Below are 12,124 nucleotides of genomic sequence, written 5' to 3'. Positions count from 1 at the left end.
TCTAGGGGCATCTTTACATGTGCCTGGGGTCAGGGTAGGGGGAGGTGCTTTAATTAGAGAGGCTTTTGGGAGCTGCTCTAATTAAAGCACCCACAGCACCTTGGGTACTCAGTGTCCCATGTTTCAAAATGGTGGCAGAGGTGCTTTACGTAACGCTTATTTACCAAGCTTTAGTCAAAGTGCTTGCATGCTCCAGCAGACTCAGTTAATCGAGTCTGCTCCAACACACTGTAATTACACGTAATTACAGAGCATTGCAGCAGACATCTTGCACACCTACAGGCATCCTCAATGACTAATATTATTGTGCTGAGCATTGTACAGAGAGAGTCCTTCCCTCAGTAGAGTTTAAAATCTAAATGGACAAAGAAGCTTTGCCTCCATTTTAGAGAGCAGAAAGTTTCTGAAGTTCTCACAGAGCCCCATTCTGCTGGCTTTAACCATCAAGTATCCATTCTTCCTGTAGGGCTACTGTACAAAGTATTTGTTGAGAAAAAATTCCAAATCCAAGTTAATTGTGAATGTGAGAGTTTGGGGGTTTTGTTTAGAAAAGAATGGGTGTAAAAATGACTGGAAGTCATCAGGAGACCTTCTTAGAGACAATGATGACATGCACCTATGCCAAAGTGTTGGAAATCCTGGAATAATAGTTGTCAGCTGTAACACAAATCTTTTAGCTGCTAGCATGCTTCACATCTGGAGGTTGAGCCTTGAGGTAGGCCTGGTGTGCACTACAGTGTTCTGCCTGCAGAACTCAACTTCTACAGCCAACACTTTGAACGCTTCTAAACTGAAAGCTCCTCTCTGGTGGCAGTACTTACCTTTCTCCCAGCAGAGTTGGACCACATCTCCTGAGCAAAAGGCTCCTACTGCCACCCAGCAATCAGCTAAGATGTATGTAATTGTTAGGGTAATGATATGGACTTTGGATGTTGGGGCAACAATATGGAATCTGGGGGTGCTGAGTGTGCAGCTGAATGAAGGCTTTTTCCTGTGTCTCAGCAAAAAACTGCTGGTCACAAGGCTGGATGATATATTAAAAGTAACCAATTTTGCAAATGCTTAGGCAAGTGGTTTTCTAAACAAAGTAGTGTTAGAGCCCATTGTGTAAGAAGAACAAGATGCAGCCCACAAGCTATTGTCAGAATATGAGACAGAAGCCAAACCTTGGAGATGGTGCTGAAATCAGCAAAGAACAAGAAAGAACCAGCAAGTGACCAAGAGTACCAGAGTTCATGGTCTTACTCATGCGCTCTTAGCAGAGGGGCATGTAAATGGAGGAAATGCATAGGCAATTACATGTTAATGAAGTAAACAGTAAACAGAGGCAGAGCTTGAGATGGGAGGAGAAATGGGTACAACAGGAGGAGGGACAGAGGTAGAATGAATGTTAATGAGTATAAACCAAAGTGTATAAATATGGGAAAAAAATATTCTTCATTGAGGCTCCCCATATTCTATCGGTGTGGGAACTAATCCGAAGCTGTCTCCATTTTAATAAAAAGCTGTTGCAAGCAATGTGTGCTGGTGTTTGCTCCCTGCTCTGCTCTGGCTAATTACCCAGATCCCCAGGTAATTGGACCGTCATCTCCCTAGTCATTGGGCGCCACATGGAGTCAGGGGTTAACAGGAATCATCCTCAGACTTTCTGCTACTTTGAGCAGACAAGTCAGCAGCTGATGCTTTTACAGGTTGCACTTGATACACTGGCAACACAGCACTGTAGTGGAGCTGTGCAGAGCTGTCAGAAGAGCATAGAGGTGCAGGTGTTTTGGTGGCTTGGCAGTAGCAGCTGCTGGCTTTCACCAAAATTTCTTCCAGGAGATCCAAGTAAGTGTAGACAAGGCCAGAAAAGCATTTTGAAAACTCAACCTGCTGCCACTAGATCATAATCATACAAGAAGCAGTACCAGGACATTACAGAAAAGTTCCTTTGCATTGCACAGCACAATTGCCTTTGAATCAGGGACCCTGTTCATTTGTGGAAGGAATCAGATTTATAAAATTAATCCATGCTAGTTTGCTACAAAAACTGCAGACATCAGAAGGAGCAATGATGATTCTCCTGAACTCCTAAGCTAAGTACTGGCTTACCAAGACTCAATCATTTTCCCATCCCCACTCGTGCAGCATTGGTTTTATTCATCCCAAGGGAATCATGGCACAGTGTGGCCAGATGTTAAAATGTAGTTATCAGATCTTGAGCTCAAGAGCATTTGTACAGTGTGTCTGTTTTCTTCCCCTGAAACGCCTATCCTTTCCTGCATATAATGCAAGTACAATACCTGTTGCAGACCCTAAAAAACACAAGTAATAATGGAAAGAGGCTCTTTTCCCTCATATTGCAGTAAATCAGTTTCTAAGACTTTCCTCTCTGATTTTTAATGTTGAGTTTATACAAATCATGAATGTTGGCATCTTGGCCTTTCCCTCAGATTTCCTAAATGGTACCATGTGGGAATTACAGAAAGTTTCTTTCACATCTTTGCTCAAATGGTCTTCAGACTCTTAAGATTAAAAGTAAGTAAGTGACCAGTGGTGGTGGTGTGGTGTTGGCAGGGGTGCCAGGGGGAAGAGGGAGCGGAAAACAGATGAAGCAAAATACATCACAGAAGCAGGCAGATAAGATTAACTGAAATAGAAGCAAATTAAGCTCAGAGAGTCTATTTGGTTATAGTGGTGATTTGGTTACGCAATCTTCAAAACAAATACTGGACCGAAAACTTCAACATGTTTTTCCTCTCTGAGTCATAAATGCATCAGGCTCTCTGTGGAAGGCCAGCCAAGGTAGTTCTCGCTTCCCTTCTGTTTCATTCCACTGACCATAAACAATTCCTGGTGATGTTACTCAGTGATACAAATAAGTGCAATTTGATCTGCTTTCATAGGGAGATTATCACTGTTCCATAACAAATCGTCTTAGCCCTTGCCTTTCTTGTTGGGTTCATAAACTCAGCAGAGCTTCTTTTTTTTTTTTTCATTTATACAGCAGAGCTTCTCTTGTCTTCATAAATAATGATAGATTTGCAGGCTAAAGGTGAAAAGAAAAAGACCTCTATTTGGAAATTATTCTAATATTCTGTAGCCAAGTAAAGTACTATCCATTTTTGGTAGCCAAAACCTATCTTTTCCAGCCTACTCCACCCTTTTGCTGATTGCATCTGATTAGGCTGTCCATGTGGGAAAGTGACAAGGTAAAGGGGAGGTTGGCACTGGAAGAATACTATTCCTGGGGTGATTGTGAAATGGTTCCTAAACAGTGGTCCATGGACAACCACTTATCTGCAGAGCTTTCACTGGAGGTCCATATTAAGTTGACTGATCACATAATCAGCTGAAAGAACTAGTCTAGATAATAAAAGATTGAGTGGGGACTTGATAACAGTCTTCAAGTACCTAAAAAGGATGGAGATGACCTTGTCTCTGTACCTGTAGGCGACAGTTCCAGAAGCAATGGCCTCAAACTGTAGCAGAGGAAATTCAGGTTGGAGATTAGAAAGAACTTTCTGACTATGAGAGTGGTCAGGCATTGGAACAGGCTACCTAGAGGTTGTGGAATCTCCATTGCTAGAAATTTGGAAGAGGAGGATGGACAGACACTTGGCTGGGATGTTTTAGTCAGGGATGATTATGCTTTGAGTAGGGGGTTAGACTAGATTACATCATGTGGTCCCTTCCAGCCTTACTTTTCTATGATCCTGTCATTCTGGATCACCTCCCTATTCCACACTCTTACATCTAATAAACAGAAGCTAGAAATGCATTAAATGCCATTCCAATATTAGTTTTCCACATTAGAAATAGTTTTTTCACAAGGATATTGTTTCAACCCCAGGGCTTAAGGGATTAGTATTAGTATCCAGGGGAGAAATGATCATGGGGCAGTGCGTCTAGGACAATGAAGTCCACATTGTGGAAGAGCTCAAGAAACTGAGGCTGACAATGCCAAAGTCCCCACAAGGTCATTTTGTGTTGAATATAGTAGGAGAAGGACATTTCACTGTTTAATGTTGAATAACACGATACAATTTTCAACAGTCTACTCCTAAAAAATATGCAGAGCACCAAAACTTAGCTTTCTAGGTTGTAATAGAAATCAGTTGTCCCACTATTGAATTAAAAAGAAAGTAAGCATAAATTAAGATTCTGTCAAGTAAGCTAATAAAACACAATCTAGATGAATCTCCTTAAAGGTGAGGACATAGTTGGTTGGCTAATCATGCTCAAAGACCAATTGCCAGTGGCTTAATGTCAGAGTGAAAAGAGGTATCAAGTGCAGTTCCCTGGGGTCTGTCCTGGGTCCAGTACTGTTCAATAACCTCATTAATGAATTGAAAGATGGAATTGAGTTTAATACTAGTAAATTTTTGGTGATACTTGACTGAACTGTAGGGAACTTTAGAATTTAAAGTGACAGATAAAGTGGTAGTATTGAGGTGGTGCTACTGAGGAGGTGTTGAGGTGATGTTGCTTGATAAATTGGGGGAAATAGTCTGAAATAAGTAGTATGGACTTCAGTGAGAACAGGTACAAAGTGCTCCACTTAGGAGAGAACAATCAAATGCACAAATATAAAAAGGAGAGAGACTGTCTAGGCTGTAGTACTTCAGAAAAGTATTGGGTATTGTGGATCACACGCTAAGTGAAAGGCAAAAGTATAATGCAAAGAAAGCTCATAGCATACTGATATATATTAACACGATTGTCATATGCAAGTCACCAGAAGTGATTCTTCCACTCTATTTAGCACTAATAAGGCCTCACCTGGAATACTATATTCATATTTGCGAGCTGTGCTTGAAGAAAGATGTAGACAAACTGGAAAAAGTCCAGAAGTGACTAACGATGATTAGAGGCCTAGAAAACCTGGGAAAAAAGAAGAGAAGGCTGACGTTTGATATCAAGGGCTGTTATAAAGAAGGGTTATTATAAAGAAGATGATGATTGACAGTTCTCAGCATCCATAAGAAACAGGACAAAGAGTAACATGCTGACATTGTAAGAAAGGAAATTTAGATTAGATATTTTTAAAAACTTTCTGTTTATGAGTGATAGGTTCATAGTGTTCATAATTTGAGGTTGACTGTGATCCTCCTCGATTTAGTCTGGCTGTTCTTTCAGTGGTTTTCCCAGCCTGACCAGAAGCAAGAAATTCTGTTCTCACAAGATCTCCAACCCAACTGTGTACGCTTGAATAATCAGGATAGTTCATATAAAGGTCACTGAACATCCAAATTTCATCATACATGAGTACATGTAACAACATGGTGGTCCCAGGGGGTGGCCACAGCACCCCCTGGTGGCTGCTTAGCCCTAGCTAGGTCCGCCTTTCAGGGGATCTCTCCCCTTTGCTCACCCACCATACCTTGATGTTCAAATCCTGAAAGAATGGAGGCTGCCCCAGGGCCTTCCAAGCCAGGACTCACCCCCTGGTTCATGGGCTATCTATGTGTCTTGGGATACCCGTAATATGCTTATTGGAGCTTGGCCTTTCTGGCCTCAGCCCGTTTTTCTCTTGGGTGGTTCCCATAGCCTAGGCTCACTATGCTGGACCTGGCTTCTGAGTCCCAGCCTTTTTCCAGCCCTCCATGGGCCTTCACTGCCCTGCTCGGGGCTTGCTGGCCCCCCACACTCTGCCCTGCTCTGGGCTTGCTGCTCTGTCAGAATACCTTGAGCCTACCCCCAGCCTGGCTCGAGCTGAGCACCTGCCCCTACGATAGTAATAGCACCTCAAAGCCATCCCTTCAGTCCAAAACCCAAGTCACTAATCTAAACTACAACCAAAAGAGAAGCCCCCAGGCTGTGATACAAACTCTCCCTCTGGGCAACTGAACAACAAATGGGAAAAAAGATGCTATTTAAAACAGGAAAACCTTCCATCCCCATCAGGGTAGGTAAGTGAACACCCAAGGCAGCTCTCCCTGGGTGCCAAACTAACACCCAGCTCTGGGTTATGTCCTCCTGTAGGCACTCACAATCTTACTGGTAGCTTCTAGGCAGCAGAGCGGTCCGCCAGGCCCTCCCTGGCAGCTTTCCTAACCAGGAGGTCCTTCACTGGCAACTTGCAGGGCCAGCCTCCCTCTGGCTCAGGGCCTCTGTTTATGTGGCTCTCTGGCCCTACCCCCAATGGTCACCTGCTTCCCAGAGTTGCTGCAGCTGGTTTCTGATTTGGCTTGTTGGGGCAGCCTCAAAGGCTGCGTCCAGACAAGTGTGGATGTTTCATTCCCTGGAGACAAGTAGCAGTGGTGCACCTTGCACTGCAGCTACCTGTCCCCTAGGAAAGCCTGTGGCGCACATGCTTTGGTGCTTGACAAGGTACCCCAGGGGCATTAGGGGAAGCTGGGGCCAGCACAGTGCTGGCCCCAGCAGCCTTACCTGGGGTCTTGGGGGCCTCCTGGAGCTGCAGCCACAGTGATCCTGCCGGGTGTAGCCTGGCTGTCAACTGCAGCACAACTCTGGGCCACCCGGCTCTGCTTTTCAGCAGCACGCGCTACCCATGCATGCGCTGCTCCAGGTTTTTTTCCCTGGGTTTGTTCAACCTCTGGATACTCAGGGGTCAAAAAAACCCATGGAAAACAATACTGGAGCAGTACACACATGTGCAATACTCCCTTGCAGTGCGGAGAACGCCTGACTGTGCAGTATGTGGTGCTGCAGGTGTGTTTGTGGTGCCACATACTGCATGGCTACACTCATCTGGATGTGCCCAGGGAGATCTCTTGCTGCTCAGATCTGTGGGGGTTTTGTGCAAGCCCCCAGTTCTTGATATCGCTGTTGTTGCTGGCTCTGGGGTAAGTGTTCACCCAGGTCTTTTCCACCCTAAAGTCTGCATCTGGGGTTTGTCTGGCAGGCCCTGGGATTTGCTCCCCCTTCTCAGTAATGAGGGAAGGACCCTGCTACAGTACACCATCCTCATCTTTTGAGGTTCACCACACCATAAAATTATGAAACAGGAAGGTAATGTTTTTTGATTGTTGTGTCTATTTACCTCAGTACAATGGAGTTATTTGCACTTGGAGCTATACAAATCAGGTTTCAACTAGACATGATATAAATTCTTATTCAAAAGGTTTTTCTAAAAAAAACTTTTTTTCTGACAAGCAAGTTTTCATGGAACAGCTGTTTTAAAATCATTTGGTCTTTTGTTGGAAAGGCACTCCAAAATAAAATTTCACATTCTTAAAGAAGAATACTTTTAAAATGTATTATCCAACCAAATCTAGCTAAACTGGGTTGCTAGTTTGGAGTTAAGCAGTAGGGTAGAGGGGAGAATTGAATTTTATCCATACTCAAACTGGAAAAAGAGAGCGATGAATAATTTTAACACGCTGCAACTAGTGCAGAAGAGAACTTGTCCCCTAGCCCAAGTTGAGGGAAGATGCATGACTCACATGCAGTGCCCAGGCCTTTCAAAGAACCTTTAAAACAAAGCTAAAATAGTAACTTCCCCCAAAAGAGCAAGACTTCAATCCTAAATAAAGTACAACGGGAAAAGTGCACAGTCCCCTGTTGATTATCCCCTACTTTTAGAAAGCAGTATCCGATTTACAGACAACTTGGACCAGTCCTTACTGATAGCATTCAGGAGTCCTTCCCAATCAGTATAACCAGTGTGATCTTCCATGGTCACCAGAAGTAGTTGGGGAATACTAGGAGTTCTCATAGGCAGAACGTTCTACAACTTGAAACCTTTTGAAACCTGCTATTCATACTTTCACCAAAACAAAGAAGAAACATTTATTTTGTGTCTGACTGAAAGCAGTCATGGGCTCTGGTTCATTGTACTTAGGCAGGCCTTATGCTTGTCTTACTGATTTTGTGAACTTGTTCTGATCTTGCACTTGCTCTGGCTGCCCACTCCTCCCTGCCTTATACTTTCACATTTTGGGAACCTAAGGAGCCACCCAGTATCTTCCTACCCTTCCAGGATCAGAGGTTATAGTGCTTATCCTAGACTTTTTTTTAACTCTGCACAGAGAAAATGAGGGTTCCAGCCTTTCTACCGAAGCTCAAGGGACCTCATCCTGAGGGCCTCCTGAAAAAGAGCGTTTCTCCTTGTCATCAGGGAGGATCGAGGTCCATACGGTTTAGACTAGAATTTCAGCTCAAATTCTCTACCCTCACCCCTCAAGCTTATATATCATCCCTCAAAACCAGAAGAAGAGTCTGTCACTCAATAGCAGGAGATAAGGCATAAGCAGTGACAACCCTGAACGGTGAACTTTTTTCTCATTTGTTCAGTGGCATGGAAAAGATAAACACATTTTCCTGCTGTCATGACATGCAGCTGGCTTCTGGCATGAAGTTCAACAGCTGGAAGCCTGCAGCTACCAAGTGCTATCTAGAACATGATTGTAGCCAATGGGGCTCATTATAACACTTTTAATAGTAGAAAATGCCAAAGAGGAAGGAAACATAAAAACAACAAAAGGAAAGAAAAACTTTAATTGACATAGACATTTTTGCTATGTCAGAAAGAAGAGTAAAGACTCATGGCTTTCAATAATGCAAAGCATATGCAAAATAAATGAAGGAGACATAAGTTCAGGTTCACTCATCGTAAATGGGAAAGACATTGGTCTACTTGGTTAGCCAAAGTGCAGATACGATGGAGAATTGTTTTAAAATTAGTGGGAGCATAACATTGACTTGCCTAGCCTTTGTTTCCAGATTTATTTTAAGTGAAACTTGACAGAATGCTGACTTTTGGCATTATAGGCTATTGTCTTATTTACTGAGGTTAATTAATAGAGCTGATGTGAAATTTTACATTTTTTTAGCCTTTGGAAAAAGGCTGATACATCAAAACATAAATGTTTCACAGAAGTGCATCAGTTTTGATTAATTTCTACCAAAACACAGGCAGGTTTCTATCAGAAACCCACCTGGTTTCTTCTCAGGTGGGCTCTGGGAAACACAGCTCTGCAATAGTTCTGCCACGTGTGCTGACAGAGCTGAAACTATTGGGATTTCTGGGATCCCAGCTCTACAAAAACTCATGGTGGAGTTCTCAGAGCCTCAGCTGTTGTCAGGGGCTCTCTGGATATAGGTCAGCAAGAGGTCTGGAGATGGGATTCGTTGGGCTTCCAGTCGCAGCTCTCAAAGTCGCTATGTTCCCACTCCATGGAGAAAGGCACCTGGAAGCCCTACTGTCTCTGCTACAACAGGTAGGTTGGAGGCAAAAACTAATATATTTAGATATAATTGAGTCAGGTTACTTTGAATACACGTGTTGTGACATTATGTATCTGTGAGAGCATGGCTCTTCTCAACATCATTCCTCTGCGGGCTTCAAAAAATATTAGGCCAACGTGGATTAATATAAGAGCACTGTTTTTGTAACTTCCTTTTTTTCAAGCGGCATTTTGAGTGTTGATGCCACAACTGGAAGTGTGAGTTATGTGCATGGCCATTTAGTCAGTCTAGCGGGACAGAATGAGTAATGCCTGTCATAGACTAGACTTGTTCTTGTTTTACTGATGATACTGAGTTGTTCTTAGGTCCCATACTGTAAAGTTATTTTTCATATTAGTATGGACACCTTCATACTATAACATTTTCTAACAGTGTCAATATTTCTTTATATTATAAATATAATATTATCATATTATGCAAGCACTGTACTAACAAGTAGTAGAAGATGGTTCATACCCCAAAGTCCTTTCAAACAGGTTCTCATCAGTCATAGAATACTGTAGCAGTGCATTTCAGTGAATCATGTTTCCCAGGACACCTCACATCATTTAATTACATCACTATCAACCATTCCTTCATAGGAAATAGTAGAAGTAAAAACAAAGAGGAATCAATGATGGGTCAATATCAGGGAGATTTTTATGTTACCAAAGGGAGTCAGGTGCCTATATCCCCTTAAATATCATTGGAATTAGGGAGCTAACTCTTTTTGGTGGTTCTGAAAACCTCTTACCAGATTCTGAAACCTTTACTTAAGCCAAGTGACACCTTCTTCTTTATTAAGTGCTATTCAGAATGAATGCTTCAGAGAGAAATGCATGGGAAGGCACAGGATAGAATGCATAAGAAAGAAACAGGAGGGGAAAAACAAAAGCAGAAGGGAAAACAAGCAATCTATTGATTTGTAAGACTTTTTCCAAATGGATTGCAAACTTATGCCACAACAATTCAGCAAGAAATATGCCATTATGTGAATCTCAGGATCCTAGAAATAAGTAAAACTGAACACACGCCAAAGCAGTGGCAATATTTAAAAGTAAAGATCATTTAAACACGTGTTTAATACACTCAGTATCATTTCAAGGGGTAATCTAAGTTTTTAGTTTTCAGGGGGTTTCAATTTTATGCCTTTAAGGAAAAATCCTATGGAATGTAGTAAGAACGAAACCAACTGGGCCCAACAGAAATTATTTCATGCAACAGAGAATTATAACCCCATTACACATTTGTAGGAATTGGTTTTAAAATTCTATAGAAAGACCATCACTCTATTAAATTCTGTCAGAGTTTTTCCATCAGGGCTACGTGCAAAAGTGCTTATATCAAATATTCCAGCATCTTCCTGAACAAAGAAAAAATGACCATTTTATGTCCATTAACTTGCACTCACTTGATTGATAATAGAGAAGGGACACCTTCCTCTTTCTTTGGGCTTACTGGTATTTGGAAAAATACCCCCTGCAATCCCTCCAACAGGGTTCAGTGATGCAAGGAAGGAGACTGCTAACACCTCAGCATTCTGTGATATTGGAAGGAAGACCCCTCTTGCCCTGAATAAGTGCCTGGAAAAATCTGCTCCCCTTCTGCTTTTTCCATGTGATTCACTGGAGCTAATTCTTGCTCCATTGCTGGGAAAGCCAGGACATCTCCCCTGGCAGTGTTTAAAACTTTTATAAACTGGAAAGTATTTTGCTGGCTTGGATTTTGCTTGCATAGAATCTATGAAAGATGCTGCTGTTATTGTTGGGGTGTTAGTTGAGTGAAGCTATGTTATTCATTATTATTCTCAGGGTTTAATTGGGTTATTTTTAAAGTTTTACAATTCACTTCTTAATAATGCTTAATAGCATTTTCTGCTATTAATTTTGCATTTTTTGTTGTACCTCTTTGTTTCATTCTGGTATTTGGATGAACTTTGTGGGTCACATTATTTCAACCTGGCTTCCAAGGCTTTGCTTCAGTCTGGGTGAAAAGGCTAGTTTATAATTATTTAAATGCCTGCAAGATGGAAAGAGAAGGGTGGTTTTAATGCCAGGATAAAGGATGCTTGTCTAGGCAGAGACTGGTTACACTTCTTAACAACTGAATTTTATCACTGTTGAAATTTGAGGAAGCCATCTGTGCAAGAACAGAACATTTCAGAAATGATATTTCAAATTAAACCAGCCTAAAAAGGTTGCAATGAAACCATTCTGTGATAAGAGCCCATCTGCTTTCAATGTTAATCCAGTGACACGTCATTTTACTCTTTATAAAATAATGAATTGGATCTCCTTGAATATTTACCAGTTGAAATACTGGCTTGAAACTGCAACACTTGTGGGGGTTGTATGAGGTATTTTCTAGTCTCTTTCCAATTTGTATAAAAATCACTTGTAAAACAACTGAAAATGGATATAAAGTTAAGATCTCAAAGCTGTTGCCATTCAGTGCTCTTAAGAATTTGGCAACAAGTCATTCACTAACTTACTTGGCTCCATAAACATTAATTCACTATGGAAGGATTTAAATAAAGAGGTTGGTAGAAATGGGAGATTGAGTCAAGAATGAATTCCTATGCTGCTGAAGAAATATAACTTGAGTAAACTGAATGTGATTTTTCATATGCTTGAATTTGAGTTTAAGTTATTGTTTGTAGAAAGGATTTATAGACTTAGGAATTTGTGGGTAGAAATATAAGTAAGCACTGTTTTGGGTAAGACTATCTATTGGAATAGCTTTTGTTTCAGAGATATGCTCTCCTAGTTAACTAAATGGAAATAGAGTTGGGCAAATAATTTGGGGAGGGAGGGGGATTTCCCTGAGAGTTCTGCCCATTTTTAGAAGCAACCCCAAAGCAGTTTCTCTTGGAAGTCAGGAAACACTTGGTTATCATTTGTTTTCATGTTTTTATGCATCTGCGCACTTACACTGCTATTAAAAAGCCAAT

The sequence above is a fragment of the Alligator sinensis genome, unplaced genomic scaffold (genome assembly GCF_000455745.1).
Source record: "Alligator sinensis unplaced genomic scaffold, ASM45574v1 scaffold448_1, whole genome shotgun sequence".
NCBI lineage: Eukaryota > Metazoa > Chordata > Crocodylia > Alligatoridae > Alligator > Alligator sinensis.
This window is presented reverse-complemented; position numbering follows the sequence as displayed.